Source organism: Amborella trichopoda, chromosome 13 (assembly GCF_054954075.1).
Source record: "Amborella trichopoda isolate Santa Cruz 75 chromosome 13, AtrichopodaSantaCruz75HAP2 v2.0, whole genome shotgun sequence".
In the NCBI taxonomy this organism is placed as follows: Eukaryota; Viridiplantae; Streptophyta; class Magnoliopsida; order Amborellales; family Amborellaceae; genus Amborella; species Amborella trichopoda.
The window spans coordinates 23071441-23090000 of record NC_142348.1 but is presented as its reverse complement, the minus strand read 5'-3'; the positions used below and the strand labels follow the sequence as shown (position 1 = coordinate 23090000).

At 30.1% G+C, this 18560-nt stretch overlaps 1 long non-coding RNA gene across 9 annotated transcripts in view; it reads left to right on the top strand.

Moving 5' to 3' along the window:
• Positions 1–14862, top strand: part of LOC110006477 (uncharacterized) — an 82284-nt gene extending 67422 nt beyond the window's left edge. For 5 of the 9 annotated variants that reach the window (XR_016048266.1, XR_016048268.1, XR_016048272.1 and 2 more), the window contains 2 exons: positions 13545–13730; positions 14374–14862. This is a non-coding gene — a long non-coding RNA (uncharacterized LOC110006477). Of the gene's footprint in view, positions 1–3078; positions 3394–13544; positions 13731–14373 lie in introns of those variants that run through there. The other 4 variants (XR_016048276.1, XR_016048269.1, XR_016048275.1 and 1 more) reach the window with 1 other exon arrangement.
• Positions 14863–18560: the final 3698 nt, after the last annotated feature.

Here is an 18560-nt window from a genome sequence, read left to right as displayed (position 1 = left end):
TATTATCAGTTTATACCTTTATTAACGTATACGTACGTTGATTTATATATTACACACACACGTTCTCATACTCACATTCACACTCACACTCATACATACTCACACACACTCACACTAGCACTCGCACTCGTACTCACACTCACACTCCTCGCACTCACGCACACTCATGCTCACGCTCACACTCACGCTCACACTCACACTCATACTCACGCTCACACACACTCAAACTCACCTCTAATCTGAAATGCCTCGGCGAAATTCCATATTACTTTGTATAGAATTAAGCATAAGAATGGGTTTTTTCTCTTGATGAATTGGGTATGCTAAATACGCAATTGTGATAATTCATGTTAATTTTTTATCTTATTTGTACACCAAACACACACACATACTCACACTCACACTAAGGTATATGACCATGTATATACTTATTATCAGCGATATATACCGTTATTAGCTCAATTTGCGTATGTATTGATGTATAACAACATATACTATTATTTTTAGAGTATATATATATACTGATGCATATAGCCATACAATACATTAGTTATTCAATATATATACAGTTATTAATGTGTAAAAATACATTGATATGTGCATGTGTGTGTGTGACGTTTATATATATACGATGTGTATATGCGGATTTGTGTGTATGTGTAAAGTGCATAATTGTTTATATACAGTGCATTAATATATACATTTCTATATATATTGATGTATATGATCATATATAAATTTATTATCAGTTTATACATTTATTAACGTATATGTACACTGATTTATATACTACACACACGCACTCACACTCACATTTACGCACATGCATTCACACTCACACACACGTACTCACACACGCATACTCACATATACACACGCACTCACACACACACTCGCACTCAAACTCACACACTTACTCACACTCATAGATATATATACTATCACCTCTAATCTGATAAGCCTAGGAAAAATTCATTATTACTCTGTATAGAATTAGGCATAAGAATGAGTATCTTCTCTTGATGAATTGGCTATGCTAAATACCCAATTGTGATAGACCATTTAATTTTTTTTCTTATTTGTACTTGTTTTTATTAATATTGATGAGCTCCATCTTCATCGAGTTTTCTTTAAATCAACAAGCAAGAAAGCAACTTAACATCAAGGTGGATTTCTTTACGTTATTTGATATTTGAGATCTTGATCTTGCAAGCTTGATTTACTTAATGATTCTTGCTTCTCATGTATAGTACTGCTTTTTCCTTTTTTATGCAAATACGGAGTGAATTTTTTGGAGCTTTAGTTGTGGTTTGCAATTTTATTAAGTAACTTTTTCTTAACACACAAACTCTTGCTTCTTTCATGTAAATATGGAATGAATTTTTTGGAGCTTTAGTTGCGGTTTGCAATTTTATTAAGTAACTTTTTCTTAACACACACACACACCACACACATACTCACACTCACTAATGTATAAGAATGGGTTTGTATATACATTACTGTATAAGACTAAGTATATACCTATTATCAATGATATAAGCAATTATTAGCTCAATTTGTGTATGTATTGATGTATAGCAACGCATATCAGTGTTTTCAGAGTTTATATATATACTGATGCATATAACCATACAATAAATTATCAACTATATATACAGTTACTAGTGTGTAAAAATTCATTGATGTGTGTGTGATGTCTGTATATATACGATGTATATATACGGATTTGTGTGTATGTGTAAAGTGTACAACTGTATATTTTCAATGCATTATTATATGCATTTCTATATACATTGATGTACATGACTATATATACACTTATTATCAGTTTATACATTTATTAATGTATATATACACTGATTTATATACTACACACATATACACGCACTCACACTTGCACTCGCACTCGCACTCACACTTACACTCACACTCACACTGATTTATATACTGATATGCGTTTGCACATGCACCCTTATGCATTGATAGTGCATACATAAATTTCTATATACACTGACGTGTATGACCATATAGACATTTATTATCAGTTTATACAGTTAGTAGTGTATATGTATATTGAAATGTATATACATACACTAATATGCATATATATAAAGGGTTTATATATACACTAATGTATAAGACCATGTATATACTTATTATCGATGATATACACATTTATTAGTTCAATTTGTGTACTTATTGATGTATAGCAATATATACCATTGTTTTGAGTGTATTTGTATTTTTTGATGCATATAACTATATAATACATTAGTTATCTGCTGTATATATAATTATTATGTATGTGTGTGATGTCTGTATATATATGTTGTGTATATATTGATATGTGTGTATGTGTAAAGTGCATAACTGTATACATATAGTGCATTAGTATATTCATTTCTATTTACATTGATATATATGACGATATATATACTATTTATCAGTTTATACAGTTATTAGTATAAATGTACATTGATTTATATACTACACACACTCACACTCACGCACAATCATACTCCCATCCACACTCTCTCTCACACACACTCGTACTCACACTCACACTCATACACACACACTCATACTCACACTAACTCTCATACTCACACTAACACTCACTCGCAATCACATTCACACAGACTGACACACTCACATTCACACACTCACACACACACTCACACTCACAGTCAGACTCACACTCGTTGGCACACTCACACTCTCACATACACACACTCGCACTCACACTCACATACACACTCACACACTCTCACATACACACACTCACACTCACACTCCTACTCTCAGTCACAGTCACACTCACACAAACACTAACACTAACACTGACACTCACAGAGATGTATATTATACATGCGTGGTGTGTATGGACTGATGTGTGTATATTTACGATATGTATATGCATATCTTTTTACGTATGTATACAGTTGCTTGTTATCAGTTATATGCAATTATCGATGTATATATATATTAATATGCGCACGCACATGTACCCTTACGCGTAGATAAGTGCATATATAATGTGTATGTATACACTAATACATGCATTCTATTTTATAAAAGGATGATCATGCCTCAGAAGGAAGACACCTCGGGATTTCCTTCTGAATATCATAGCTAGAGTTTTAGTATTCTGAGTGATTGTTATAAATTTGAGTGATTATAATTTCTGAGTGATTGTTGTAAACTTGAGTACTTATTAGGAGTACTTCAAGTTTGTTTTCTGCCTCTCACCCCTATTTTGAGCTTTTTTTTTGTTTTCTGCCTCTTACCTCTACTTCGAGCTTTCATGTAAGTGCCTATCTCTATTCTGGTTTTATGAATATTCTTATGAATGTTACTCTTTCTTATTTATGTTTATGCTTCCGCTATTTATGGTATCGGAGCCGAGTTTATTCAGTAGAAAACTGAACTAATTTGTACATTTATCTGGTTAACCTACCTAAAGTCCCTGTGACCCAAAGACCACCGCGAGTCTAGAAGGCCATAAGGTGCAGGGACTATTTCTGGTTGACTCAAGGAAAGAACACTAAGATAAAATGGCAAATTTGTTTAGAACACTATCGAATAGAACAGCTTCTGGTAGTTTTAGTAATAATACTCTACGAGTAAATAATAGAGAAGAAATATATATATATATATATATATATATATATATATATATATATATATATATATATATATATATATATATATATATATATATGTGTGTGTGTGTGTGTGTGTGTGTGTGTGTGTGTGTGTGTGTGTGTGTGTGTGTGTGTGTGTGTGTGTGGCAAGCTTTCTATGCTTTTCCTACAGCATAGAAGTTTTATCCTTCTCTTTATCCAACCATCCATTCTAAATGGAGGGCTAAGATTGCCTCAATTACAATGTCACGTCTCTACACTGTTTTATTTTTAAAAGCCTTTCTATAAATTATTTTGACACCAAATTTTGGACGTCCATTCCTCTATTAAAATTGTACTAACAAAGAATATAAAAAAAAATATTTTCAATAAAATAAAATGACCAAATACCCCTGAAATTTTCAAGGGGTATTTTGATAATTATTTTTTATTCAAAAAATTATATTTAGCACTTTTTATAGGTACCCCCCAATGAGAAGATGGTACATACCAAATTTCATATTCATACAATTTGTATTAAAAAAATTAATAATAAAATACCTTGAGACATTGGATCTAAGATCAAACGGTGAGTGGCTCTCTTGATCAAAATTGGACGGCTGGATAATAGGGGGAGGATAGAACTTCTATGTTGCAGGGGAAGCATAAAAACATTTCCCATATATATATATATATATATATATATATATATATATATATATATATATATATATCTTCCCAACGTCTATAGGCGAAAATGAACAATGATTTCGCTTATGCTCATAACCGTCCAAAGTTTATCGTATGGTCACGATTGTTCAATATTGTGCCATTTTTCATTTTTTTTTCTGTAACTTGGAATGATATGAAATTTGGAGCATGTGTATATCTTATTGAGGCGCATCTAATAAAAATATGAAAGATATTTTGAAAAATATAAATTAACCAAAATAACCCCGTATATTTTTAGGGGTATTTTGTTAATTTATATTTTTCGATTTATTTTTTTTATATATTTTTTTAGATTCTCTTATTTTTTATGAATACAAGCTCTAAATTTCAAATTATTTTGATTTATAAAAAAAAGTGAAAAATGAAACACTGTCAGACAACTGTGATATTGTGATGAACTTTACACGGTGATGAGCATAGGTAAAATCATTGTTCATTTTGTCTATATATATATAAGAAAACACCACGCAACGCCTATAGGAGACAATGAACAGTGATTTCGTTGGCCCTCATCATCATCCAAACTTCAGCGCACGGTCACAATTACGCGGCAGTATTTCAATTTTTTTTTTTTTTTTACAAATCCAAATTATTTGAAATTTGCAGCTTTGGGGTTATTTTGGTTAATTTATATTTTACGAATTATTTTTTTAATATTTTTATTAAGCGCGTTTTATTAAGATATACACACGTTTCAAATTTCAGATTATTTCGATTAGTAAAAAAAATATGCAAATTGAAACACTACTGGACAACTGTGACCGTATGATGAAGTTTGGATGGTGATATGGTAGACAAAATCACTGTTCATTTTTTCTTATAGGCGTTTTGTAATATCATTTATATACATATAGGCAAGATTTCTATGCTTCCCCGACAAGAAAAAACTTATATACTTCCCCTTATCCAACCTTTCATTCTGAATGGAGGGTTAGGATTGTCCCAATCACAATGTCACGTCACTACACTATTTTATTCTTAATTTGTTTTCTATAAACTATTTTGGCACCAAATTTTGAGCATTCAATCCTCTATTAAACTATCACTAGTTAAAAATATAAAAAAATATTTTCAATAAAATAAAATTACCAAATACCCCTGAAAGTTTCAAGGGGTATTTTGATCATTATTTTTTATTGAAAAATTATTTTTAATATTTTTTTATAGGTGCACTGCAATGAGAAGATGGTACATACCAAATTTCATATTCATACAATTTGTATTAAAAAAAACTAAATATAAAATACCTTGAGACGTCGGATCTAAGATCAAATGGTGAGTAGCTCTCTTGATTAAAATTGGACAGCTGGATAGTAGGGGGGATAGAACTTCTATGTTGTAGGGGAAGCATATAAATCTTTCCCATATATATATATATATATATATATATATATATATGAAAAATTCTTCCCAACGCTTATAAGCAAAAATGAACAGTGATTTCATCTATGTTCATTACTGTTCAAAGTTTATCGTACGGTCACGATTGTCTAATAGTGTTTCATTTTTCATTTTTTTCTATAAATTGGAATGATTTGAAATTTAGAGTATGTGTATATCTTAATGATGAGCATCTAATAAAAATATGAAAAATATTTTGTAAAATATAAATTGACCAAAATACCCCCATAAACTTTCACAGGTATTTTGTCAATTTATATTTTTCGAATTATTATTTTTGTATATTTGTATTATATTTGTGCGATAAACTTTGGACGGTGATTAGCATAGGTAAAATCACTATTTATTTTCGCCAATATATATTTAGAAAAACACAATGCAATGCCAATAGGCAAAATTAAATAGTGATTTTGCCTACTCTCATCATCGTCCAAACTTCGTCGCAAGGTCACAATTGTTCGGTAATATTTTTTTTTTTTTTTTTTTTACAAATCCAAATTACTTGAAATTTGGAACTTCAAGGTTATTTTGGGTAATTTATATTTTACAAATTATTTTTTTTATATTTTTATTAGGCGCGTTTTACTAAGATGTACACACATTCCAAATTTCATATTATTCTGATTAGTAAAAAAAAAAAATGAAAATTTAAATACTATTGGACAACTGTGACCGTGCGATGAAATTCGGATGGTGATGAGGGTAAAACAATATCACTGTTCATTTTCCCCTTTAGCCGTTTTGTAGTATCTTTTATATATATATATATATATATATATATATATATATATATATATATATATATATATATATGGTCAAGCTTCCTATGCTTCCCTTAAAAAATAAAATTTATATACTTCCCTTTATCCAACCTTCCATTTTGATTGGAGGGTTAAGATTGCCCCAATCGTAATGTCACGTCTCTACACTATTTTATTTTTAATTTTTTTTTTTGTAAACTATTTTGACACTAAATTTTGAACGTTCAATCCTCTAATAAACTCGCACTATCGAAAAATATAAAAAAATAATTTCAATAAAATAAAATGACCAAATACCCGTGAAAGTTTAAAGGGGTATTTTGGTCATTATTTTTTATCAAAAAATTAGTTTTAATATTTTTCATAAGTGCGCCTCGATGAGAAGTTAGCATATACGAAATTTCATATTCATACAATTTGTGTTAAAAAAATTAAAAATAAAATACCTTGAGACGTCGGATCTAAGATCAAACGGTGAGTGGCTCTTGATCAAAATTAGACGGCTAGATAGTAGGGAGAGGATGGAACTTCTATGTTATACGGGAAGCATAGAAACCTTTTTCATATATATTTATATATATATATATATATATATATATATATATATATATATATATATATATATATATATATATATATATATATATAGTCTTCCCAACGCCTATAGGCGAAAATGAATAGTGATTTTGCCTATGCTCATCACTGTCTAAAGTTTATCGCACGGTCACGAATGTCTGATAGTGTTTCATTTTTCACTTTTTTCTATAAATTGGAATGATCTGAATATTGAAGCATTAGTGAGGCGCATTTAATAAAAATATGAAAAATATTTGGTAAAATATAAATTGACCAAAATACTTTTATAAATTTTAGGGGTATTTTGTAAATTTATATTTTTCAAATTATTTTATTTATATTTTTTTTTAAATTCTTGTTTTTTTGATGAACACAAGCTCCAAATTTCAAATCATTTCGATTTGTAAAAAAAAATTGAAAAATGATACACTATCAGACAATTGTGATAATGTCATGAACTTTGGACGGTGATGAGCATAGGCAAAATCACTGTTCATTTTCGTATATATATATATATATATATATATATATATATATATATATATATATATATATATATATATATATATATATATATAGGAAAATACCACGCAACGCTTATAGGCGAAAATAAACAGTGATTTTGTCTACCACCATTATCTTCCAAACTTCATCGTACGGTCACAATTGTCAGGTAGTATTTCAATTTTCATTTTTTTTCTACAAATCTAAATTACATGAAATTTAGTACTATGGGGTTATTTTGGTCAATTTATATTTTTTGAATTATTTTTTTCATATTTTTATTAGGTGCGCTTTACTAAGATGTACACACGTTTGAAATTTCAATTTATTCCGATTAGTACTGGACAACTGTGACCGTCCGATGAAGTTTGGATGGTGATGAGGGTAGGTAAAATCACTGTTAATTTTTTCCTATAAGCGTTTTTGTAATATATATATATATACAAGCTTTCTATACTTTCTCTATAATATAAAACTTATATTCCCCTTATCCAACCCTCCATTTTGACTGGAGGGCTAAGATTGCCCCAATCACAATGTCACGTCTCTATACTATTTTATTTTTGTTTTTTTTCCTATAAACTATTTTCACACCAAATTTTGAGCGTTCAATACTCTATTAAACTCGCACTAGCAAAAAATATAAAAAAATATCTTCAATAAAATAAAATAACCAAATACCCCTGAAAGCTTCAAGGGGTATTTTGATCATTATTTTTTATTGAAAATTTATTTTTAATATTTTTTATAGGAGCAACCCAATGAGAAGATGACACATACCAAATTTCATATTCATACAATTTGTATTAAAAAAAGAAAAAAAAAATATCTTGAGTCGTTGGATATAGGATCAAACGGCGAGTGGCTCTTTTGATCAAAATTGGACGGTTAGATAGTAGGGGGAGAATAGAACTTCTATGCTGTAGGGGAAGCATAGAATCCTATCTCATATATATATATATATATATATATATATATAGGCGAAAATGAACAATGATTTCGTCTTGCTCATCAGTGTCCAAAGTTCATTGCACGACCACGATAGTCCAATAATATTTCAGTTTTCATGTTTTTTATAAATTGGAATGATCTGAAATTTAGAGCGTGTATATATCTTAGTGAGGTGCATTTAATAAAAATATGAAAAATATTTTGTAAATATAAATTGACCAAAATACCCCCATAAATTTTTCAGGGGTATTTTTTCAATTTATATTTTTCGTCTTATTATTTTGATATTTTTATTAGATTCTCCTATTTTTGATGAACACAAGCTCCAAAATTCAAATCATTTCGATTTGTAAAAAAATAAAAAATGAAACACTACCAAACAGTTGTGATAGTGCGATGAACTTTGGACGGTAATGAGCATAGGCAAAATCACTGTTCATTTTTTCCTATATATATGTAGGAAAACACAACGCAACGCCTATAGGAAAAAATGAACAGTGATTTCACCTACCTTCATCATCGTCAAAACTTCATGGCACGGTCACAATTGCCCAGTAGTATTTCAATTTTCATTTTTTTTCTACAAAATCCAAATTAATTGAAATTTGGAGCTTCGATGTTATTTTAGTCAATTTATATTTTACAAATTAGTTTTTTCATATTTTTATTAGGTTCGATTATTAATGTGTATATACGTTCCAAATTTCAGATTATTCCGATTAGTAAAAAAACATATGAAAATTGAAGTACTACGGGAAACCTATGACCGTATGTTGAAGTTTGGATAGTGATGAGGGTAAGCGAAATTACTTTTCATTTTCGCCTATAGGCGTTTTGTAGCATTTTGTAGTATATATATATATATATATATGTATATATAGGGCAAGCTTTCTATGCTTCTCCTACAACATAAAACTTATATCTTTCCCCTTGTCCAACCCGCAATTATGAATGGAGGGCTAAGATTGCCCCAATCACAATGTCACGTTCTTACACTAATTTTTTTAAAATGTTTTTTCTATAAACTATTTTGACACCAAATTTTAAGCATTCAATCCTCTATTAAACTCGCACTAGCAAAAAATATAAAAAAAATATTTTTAATAAAATAAAATGACCCAATAACCCCAAAAATTTTTAAGGGGTATTTTGATCTTTATATTTTATCTAAAATTTATTTTTAATATTTTTTATAAGTGCACCCCATTTGAGAAGTTGACACATACCTAATTTTATATTCATAAAAGTTGTATAAAAAAACTTAAAAATAAAATACTTTGTGAGGTCGGATCTAAGATCAAACGGCGAGTGGCTCTCTTGATGAAAATAAATAGTGATTTTGCCTACCCTCATCACCGTCCAAATTTCATCGCGCGGTCACGATTGTTTGGTAGTATTTTATTTTTTATTTTTTTTTACAAATCGGAATGACCTGAAATTTGGCGAGTATGTACATATTCTTGATGCGCATCTATAAAAAATATAAAACAAATTATTGAAAAAACTAAATTGACCAAAATACCCTCGAAACCTTTCGAGGGTATTTTGGTCAATTATTTTTATGTAAAGCATTTTTTTATATAATTTTCGAAGATTCCCCTGTTTTTTATAAATACACACTCCAAATTTCAAGGCATTCTGATTTTTAGAAAACAAATGAAAAATGAAACACTACCGGACAATCGTGATCGCGCGTTGAACTTTGGACGGTGATGGGAGTAGGCGAAATCACTATTCATTTTTGCCTATAGGTGTTGCGTAGTGTTTTCATATATATATATATATATATATATATATATATATATATATATATATATATATGAAAAAAGATAACAATAGCTGGCCAGCTATAATGAATAGTATTATAGGTGAAATGGGAACCGTCAGATTTTCATCATACGGTTCATAATGCATATCACTATTTTAATTTTAATTATTTTTTTATTAATCGGATCATAATAAATTTCGGACATGTGCATTAAAAAATAGGGTCCACAAATAAAAAATATATAAAAAATATTTCTAAGAATATAAAATGATCGAAATACCCTTGAAAAGTAACAGGGGCATTTTGGTCATTTGAATTATTGAAAATATTTTTTTAAAATATTTTTATATGGTGCGCAATAATGTTAGGTATATACACCTAAAATTTCATTTTAATCAGATTTATATAAAAATATCTTAAAATTAAAATAGTAATATGTATTCTGAACCGTATGATGAAGATCTGACGGCTCACATTCTACCTATATACTATTCATTATAGCTCGATAGCTGTTGTAAGGTTTACCTTATATACTATTCATTTTTGAGATGGATTTTTAGACTAAAGTTTTAAGGACAGGAGATGAATATGAAAAAATAAGTAAATTTTAAAAACTAAAAATAATAATTGTAGTAAGAAAACATTTGGACCATTAATTTTCATAATTTTAGATGGAGCACCTACTTGCATCCTTCTTAAAGATGGATGCTTTACAATTTGTGGACAGCATATGTAGTCATCTGGATCTAGCTTGTAGGAAAACTCTTCCCAACGCCTATTAACGAAAATGAAGAGTAATTTTGTTTACCCTCATCAACATCCAAATTTCACACAGTTACAATTGTTTTGTAGTATTTTTATTTTTTTCTCTACAAATCTAAATTACTTCAAATTGGAGCGTGTGTACATCTTAGTGAGGTGTACCTAATAAAAATATGAAAAAATTAATTCGTAAAATATAAATTGATCAAAATACCTCTAAAAAGTTATAGGAGTATTTTGATCAATTTATACTTTGTGAATTATTTTTTTCATATTTTCATTAGGTGTGCCTCACTAAGATGTACACACGCTCCAAATTTCAGATCATTTCGATAAGGAAAAAAAAAAAAATTAAAACATTACCGGACAACTGTGACCGTGCGATGAAGTTTGGTTATTGATGAGGGTAGGCGAAATCACTGTTCATTTTCGCCTATAGGTGTTTTGAAGTATTATATATATATATTGTATTGTAATACGATGCAACATTAAAAAACTATCTTATGACTATTTGTTTGATCCAAATTTTGAATTATACTCTCTTTTCATTCTAATGAACAATCACAAAAAAATAAAAACACAACCTATAAAGTATTTTTTTTAGCCCAATTAACATAAGCTGTTCATTTTGGTGAGATGTTTAGATCTAGACTTTAGAAAGATTTTTTCATTTCCAAATTTTTTAGATGGCTTTATTATCATTAGATGAACAATGTTAAAAAACAAAAAAATGATTTTGAGTTTATAAATGCTAAGATCTTGAAAGTCACAAAATGAATGGTCTAGATTAGTTTTTGGAGGGGACTCATTTTGATCATATCTAGGATTCAAATTGAATTTTGTTTTTCGAGGGGATTGATTATTGAGATAAAGAGAGCGTGTGCAAAATTTGAGGTCATACAAATACCACAAACTTGCTTTTCGAGAAGTGTCATCGCATTGTACTATGATATAACTGTTGCATTGGATCATTGCTCTCACTCTCTCTCTCTATATATATATATATATATATATATATATATATGGGCAATGATTTTCATGCTACAGTTGTATAGTAATATGATGCAACAACCTTCAAAAATAATGTTAGGGCTATTTGTTTGATCTAAATTTTGAAATATACACTATTTTCTTTCTAATGAACAATCACAAAAAAGAAGAATTTGAATACATAACCTAGAAAATATTTTTTTAGCCCAATTAATATAAGCCATCCATTTTGGTGAGATACTTAGATATAGGTCTTAGGAGGATTTTTTTCTTTACCAAATCTTTTAGAGGGCTTTATTATGATTAGATGAATGATGTTAAAAAAGATAAAAATGATTTTGAATTAGTAAGGCTAAGATCTTAAAATTCACCAAATGAATGGTCTAGATTCGTTGTTGGAGGGGACCTTTTTTTACCAAATCTTGGATTCAAATTGAACTTTTTTTTTTGAGATTGATTATTGAGATAAAGAGAATGTGTGTGCAAAATTTGGGGTCATACAAATACCACAAACATGGTTTTCTAGTAGTGTCGTTGCATTATACTATTATACAACCGTCGCATAAAATCATTGCCCTATATATATATATATATATATGGAAAAGCCTTTTCAACGCCTATAGGCAAAAATGAAGAGTGATTTCGTCTACTCATCACCGTCCAAATTTCATCACGCGGTCACGATTGTCTGGTAGTGTTTTATTTTTTATTTTTTTAATACAGATTGCAATGGCCTGAAATTTGGAGGGTATGTACATCTTACTGAGGCTCATCTAATAAAAATATAAAAAACATTATGCACGAAAACAAAATTGACCAAAATACCCCATAAACGTTTTGGGGGTATTTTGGTCAAATTTTTTCTTGTAAAATATTTTTTTTATAATTTTCGAAGATTCCCCTAAATTTGATAAATATACGCTCCAAATTCAGTTCATTATGATTAGTAGAAAAAAAACTTAAAAAGAAAACATTACCGGATAATCATGATCGCGTGATAAATTTTGGACGGTGATGGGGATAGGCGAAATCACTGTTCATTTTCGCTTATAGGTGTTGCGTAGTATTTTCAATATATATATATATATATATTATATGAAAAAAGTTTATATAGAGTTGATGCTCTAAACAATGAAATTAGAGCGCACATCAAATATTTCACTAGAAGATGTTGTTTTGATGGCCAAATATACTCAAATTGATTATCTCGACATCAGATACATAGACATGAGAAAAAAATGGATTTCAAGTTTTGAAAATAGCTTGTCTTGTAATGCATTTTTGGACCGTCAATTTTCAAGTTTTCATAGATCTGCCCGATCTATATTCTTTTTTAAGCTTTAAATTTTATAATTAAAGATGCAAACATATTTTAAAGACAAAAATTTCCAATATTGAAACTGCCATTCTAGACATTATTTAAATGTTCGCTCTACTCTCACTGAGGCCTTTCAATGGATGTGGTTTTTGTCCTAGGCCCTGGAAGATGCTAAACCCTAGAAGGTGAAGTTTGATGGGGGAAGTTGAGTGATGTGGTTTTTGTCCTAGGCCCTGGAAGATGCTAAACCCTAGAAGGTGAAGTTTGATGGGGGAAGTTGAGTGCTTTAGGAGAGGCGGAATTTTTATGGGAGAGGAACTTGGTGTATGCAAACCCTAGTGAAGGTGAGGCTTTCTCACTTGCATGATGCTAAAAGTTTTGCCAGCTTGCTCATTTACCGCACTGAGTCGGGCAAGTGGAATCAGATCCAGTGGGTTAGTGGTAGAATGAACCGGTCTACCTCTTTAAACATTATCGAGGTCTAATTTATTTTTGAAAAATTATCAGAAATATAATTTAATAATAGTTTAATTGGAAAAAAACTCCCAACTTTCGTAAATCTCGTCTACACTTCTTTTTTTTGGTTTTTTTTTATTATCAAAATGACCTTCATGGTAGTCGTATTATCGTGAAAAATATTACGGTATTTTAAGTACTATAATGTTTAGCCCATTTTATACGGTACTTCAAGGACCGTAATGTTTAGCGCATTTTATACAGTACTTAAATACTGTAATGTTTACATTTTATATAGTGCTTTAACTACCGTAATGTTTAACGCATTTTATATGACACGCTTATTACCATAATATCTCTAATTACTGTACTCAAACTACCAAGCGTTGAAAGGTTAAAAGAGAACAGTGGGGCAGATCTAATGAGCTCCAATTTTGAAATCAATTTCTCGTCGAGTAGATCTTCACTCATGAGTAGGGGTTTGGAAGAGATAAATTCAGTTGATGATGATAGAGAAAATATGGTTTGCAGAATAAGAAACTTGGATAATGGCACTGAATTCGTCATCAATAACCCAAGTGGCAATCGAGTTTTAAGCAGGCTGAGAAGAGTAGGCTCTGATCGTTTGGTCACCATCGACGAATTTTAGACAGACATTGGGCGCTCTCCATTTGTGCAACATTTCATGCGACGAGATCTTGTTGAGTCTCGCATTTCTATAGAGGGTTTGAAGAGAAAGAAGGGTTGGTTGAGAAGCTTGAGAGTAGCAACAAGCATTCTGAAGAGGAACAAAGAGGGTGGTAGTTCTAGCAGGTCATGTAATTCTGAAAATACTTTTGGCTCATCAAATTCTGCGAACTCAATTCACCAAATGCATCATAGTGTGAGAGTTTGCCATTGTAAAAAGCTGTGTAAAGAGTTCACACTCTTTAAGGGAATATGTGAAATCTATTACGAGCAAAATGGCTGTGAAATCCATTACGTGTGGGTAATCTAAGCACGTCACTTGCCTAAAACAAATCCACTATCTCTTGCCATTCGCTCTCCTATGCACATCCATTCTCTTCTCATTTTCCTTCCCTCTTGAGCATATCCATTTCTACTTTCTCTCTCAACTCCACTTATAACCGATAAGTGCTTAAATTATATAAAATTTCCCCAAAATGCTCCCTCTCTGCTATGTACATCTACTTTCTTTCTGTAACTCCACCTATAAGCTCTCTTATGTACATCTACTTTCTCTCTTAACTCCACCTATAACTGTTTAAATTATATAAGATTTCCCCAAAATACTCCCTCTCTCCTATATACATCTATGTACATCTACTTTTTCTCTTAACTCCACTTAACGGGTAATCTAACTATGCTCATCTCTTACCAAAAAAAAATCATCTATCTCCTGCCATTCTCTTCTTTTCCTTACCCACCACTTACAAAAAAATCATCTATCTCCCGCCATTCTCTTTCTCACCTACACATCCATTCTCTTGTCATTCTACACACAAAAAAATCATCTATCTCCCTCAATTCTCTTTCTCACATGCACATCCATTCTCCTGTCATTCTACACTCTACGGTGCATATCCATTTCTACCTACCTTTGTAACAATTTGGGTCCTAACCATCATATGAAGCCATCAGCTCTCATATAAAAACAAAAATAATAAGAATAATAATTGGTAATCAAATGAGAAATTACATAACACAATGATAATAAAAAATTTCACATAATATAATCATCATAAGAGATTAGTAAAAGCTCAATTGAAATAACATACCTCTTTACTCTCCTCCAATGCCTCAAATTTTTTTACTACAATTACCAACATTTACTAATCAAACTTCTTCTTAATTTTTAACTTGTACCATAAATTTTTTGAATTTGATATCAAAATTTATTGCTTATTTGAAATTATATAAAGAGACATTTGAAATATTTCTATAAAAAATAAATAAAAATAAGGCTTATCACAATAAAAACATGTTACTCTAATCATATTATTCCAATGACTTATCATGTTGAAACCAAAGTTTAATCATATTAGAAAACATGTGATTCCATGTAAGTGCCAAAGACATGCAAAATAAGTAGGAAATGTGATTCCATGTAAGTGCCAAAAACATGCAAAATAAATAGGAAATGATGTGATGATGACTTTAGAATGGTACAAGTTATTATTAAAAAATCTATTCAGAATAGTGATGATGTTATTATTAAAAAGTTTTTTTGGAATGATGTGATGATGACTTTAATTCCGTATTTCAGTAGAATTTTGTGACAAAAAAAAAAGAAATGATAGTTTATAAGTAATTGCTCGTAAAATATTGATAATGAAATTCTCATATCTCTTCCAGATATAGCCAAACAGTAGCAATGTATTTACCTGGTTGCATCTAAATACTACCCAAATCGTAACAATCCATTTGGTAATGTATTACGCAAGCAATATATTTCCAAGTATCCAAACGATCCATAAAAGTGGAGATATTATGGTATTAAAAGTGCCGTATAAAATGCATCAAACATTACGGTAGTTAAAATAACATATAAAATGCACTAAATATTACGATACTTAAAGTACCGTAATGTTCTTCAGGGTAATACGACTACCGTGAATGTTATTTTGGTAAAACCAAAAAAAAAATCGAAAATAAGAAAAAATAGTGTAGACAAAGTTTACGAAAGTTTGAGTTTTTTTTTTCCAATTAAGCTAAAATTAAGATATATTTATGATAATATTCTTTTATTTTTTGAGTTATTTCATTTTCACTCATTTAGAATGAAAGTCTAACTTTTAAACTGCTCTAAATACAAAAAATTGATATATTTGAACTGTTCTAAAATTAAGACTTTTGAATTGCCCGAAACATATGTTTTAGTGATTCTAAGCTCAAATTTTTTAACCAACCAAAATACAAGATAATTAATGTGCTCGGGTAGTTTGGAAGTTAGAAGTTCGAATTGTCTAAATACACCCGTTTTTTTGGTGGGTGGTTGAAAAGTTTAAGACTTTGAATGGGGAAAAATGAGAAAAGAAATATTAAAAAACGTAGAACCCGAACATAATGACCCAAAATACATCGCAGAAAAAATTTGATGTTATCCCATGGTCCATATTTTGGCTGCATTATGATGAGGTGTTATTTTTGTTTTTTGAATTTCTTTTTTCTTTCTATATTACCCCCAATATGAAATTTTTATTTTAATTTTTTTTTTTAAAAAAAAAGAAAGAAAAAGAGAAGATGTGGCATGAAAAGTGGACTTTCAAAATTTTCATATAAACCTGAAAATTGGTGGGTCAACATCTCAATGGGGGGCGTCTACAAAAAATATTTAAAAAATATTTATAAAAAATAAAAAAGACCACATTACCCCTGAAATTTTTTGGGTACTTTGATTCGTTTATCTTTTCAAAAGTATTTTTAAGTGACTCTATGAGAGTATGGCATGTCCAAACTTTGGTGTAGATATGATATGATTTGTAAGAATAAACTAAAAATAAAATAGTTTTTAGGCGTGATATTTTGATGGGGCTATCTTAGCCATTCATTCGGTTGAGAGAGAGGTGGCATATATAAAATCTCTATACTTGTGGTATAAAGAAAAGTTTTATCGAGTGGGTAAGCTTGCTTCACGTACATAAAAAATCCATTGATAGGGATGCAGTGTGGCTGGGGTGGAGGGATTATGATGGCGTGCTTGCATTCACTCCACGAGTTTCCTGGTCAAATACCCAATCCACACGACACGCACATAGGCTCGATCATCCTTAACTCTTAGGGTCAAATTTTAGAAGGACACAGCATTATGGAATTTAGTGAAGCTACACTACAAAATACAGTCGAAAAATAAAAGGAAAATTATAAATGTTTCTTTAACCTTTCTTTTCTAGGCATGGCCCTCCAATAGACGTAAATGACACTCCTAATTTCAGTTTCACCCACCCGTCAATGTCAAAAAGTAAGTTTTTCTAGGACTAAATCATTTTCTTTTTAAGCCACGTTTTTCACCCTCTCTAAGAAAGTTGTTTTTGGGTTGGGTCGGCTCTGTATTCAAGTAGTGCCGGTTCGGCTTGCGCCGGTCTGACACATTTTTGTGTCAAACCAACACATATTGGCATCACATTTTGGAATCACGGGTTAAAATGAATGATATTTTGATCTAAAAAAATTACTATTTTTACTTAAGGGATGGTTGCAAAATAAATGGCGTTGAGGTTGATAGTTTCGGGGAATAATTTCATGCAACAGTTGTATAGTAATATAATGCAACCACACTTCTAGACAATCATGTTTGTAGCATTTGTATTACACCAAAAATTGTACATGCCTTATCTTCATCCTAATAGTCAATTTAAAAAAAAAAATTCAATTTGTATAATAGATATAGTTAAAATGAGTCCCCTCCAACGTTGAATCTAGACCATCCATTTTATGAACTTTAAGATCGACGCCTTTACGAACTCAAAACTATTTTTTATCTTTTTCAACATTGTTTATCTAATGATAACAAAGTTGTCTAAAAATTTTGAAAAGAGAAAAATCATTCCATAGCCTAGATCTAGGCACCTTAACAAAATGGACAGCTTATGTTGATTGGGCTAAAATAACACTTTCTATGATGCATTTTCAAATTTTACTTGTTTGTTATTGTTCAATGGAATGAAAATAGTATGTATTTAAACTTTGGGATCAAACAAATGGATTTAGCATTGTTT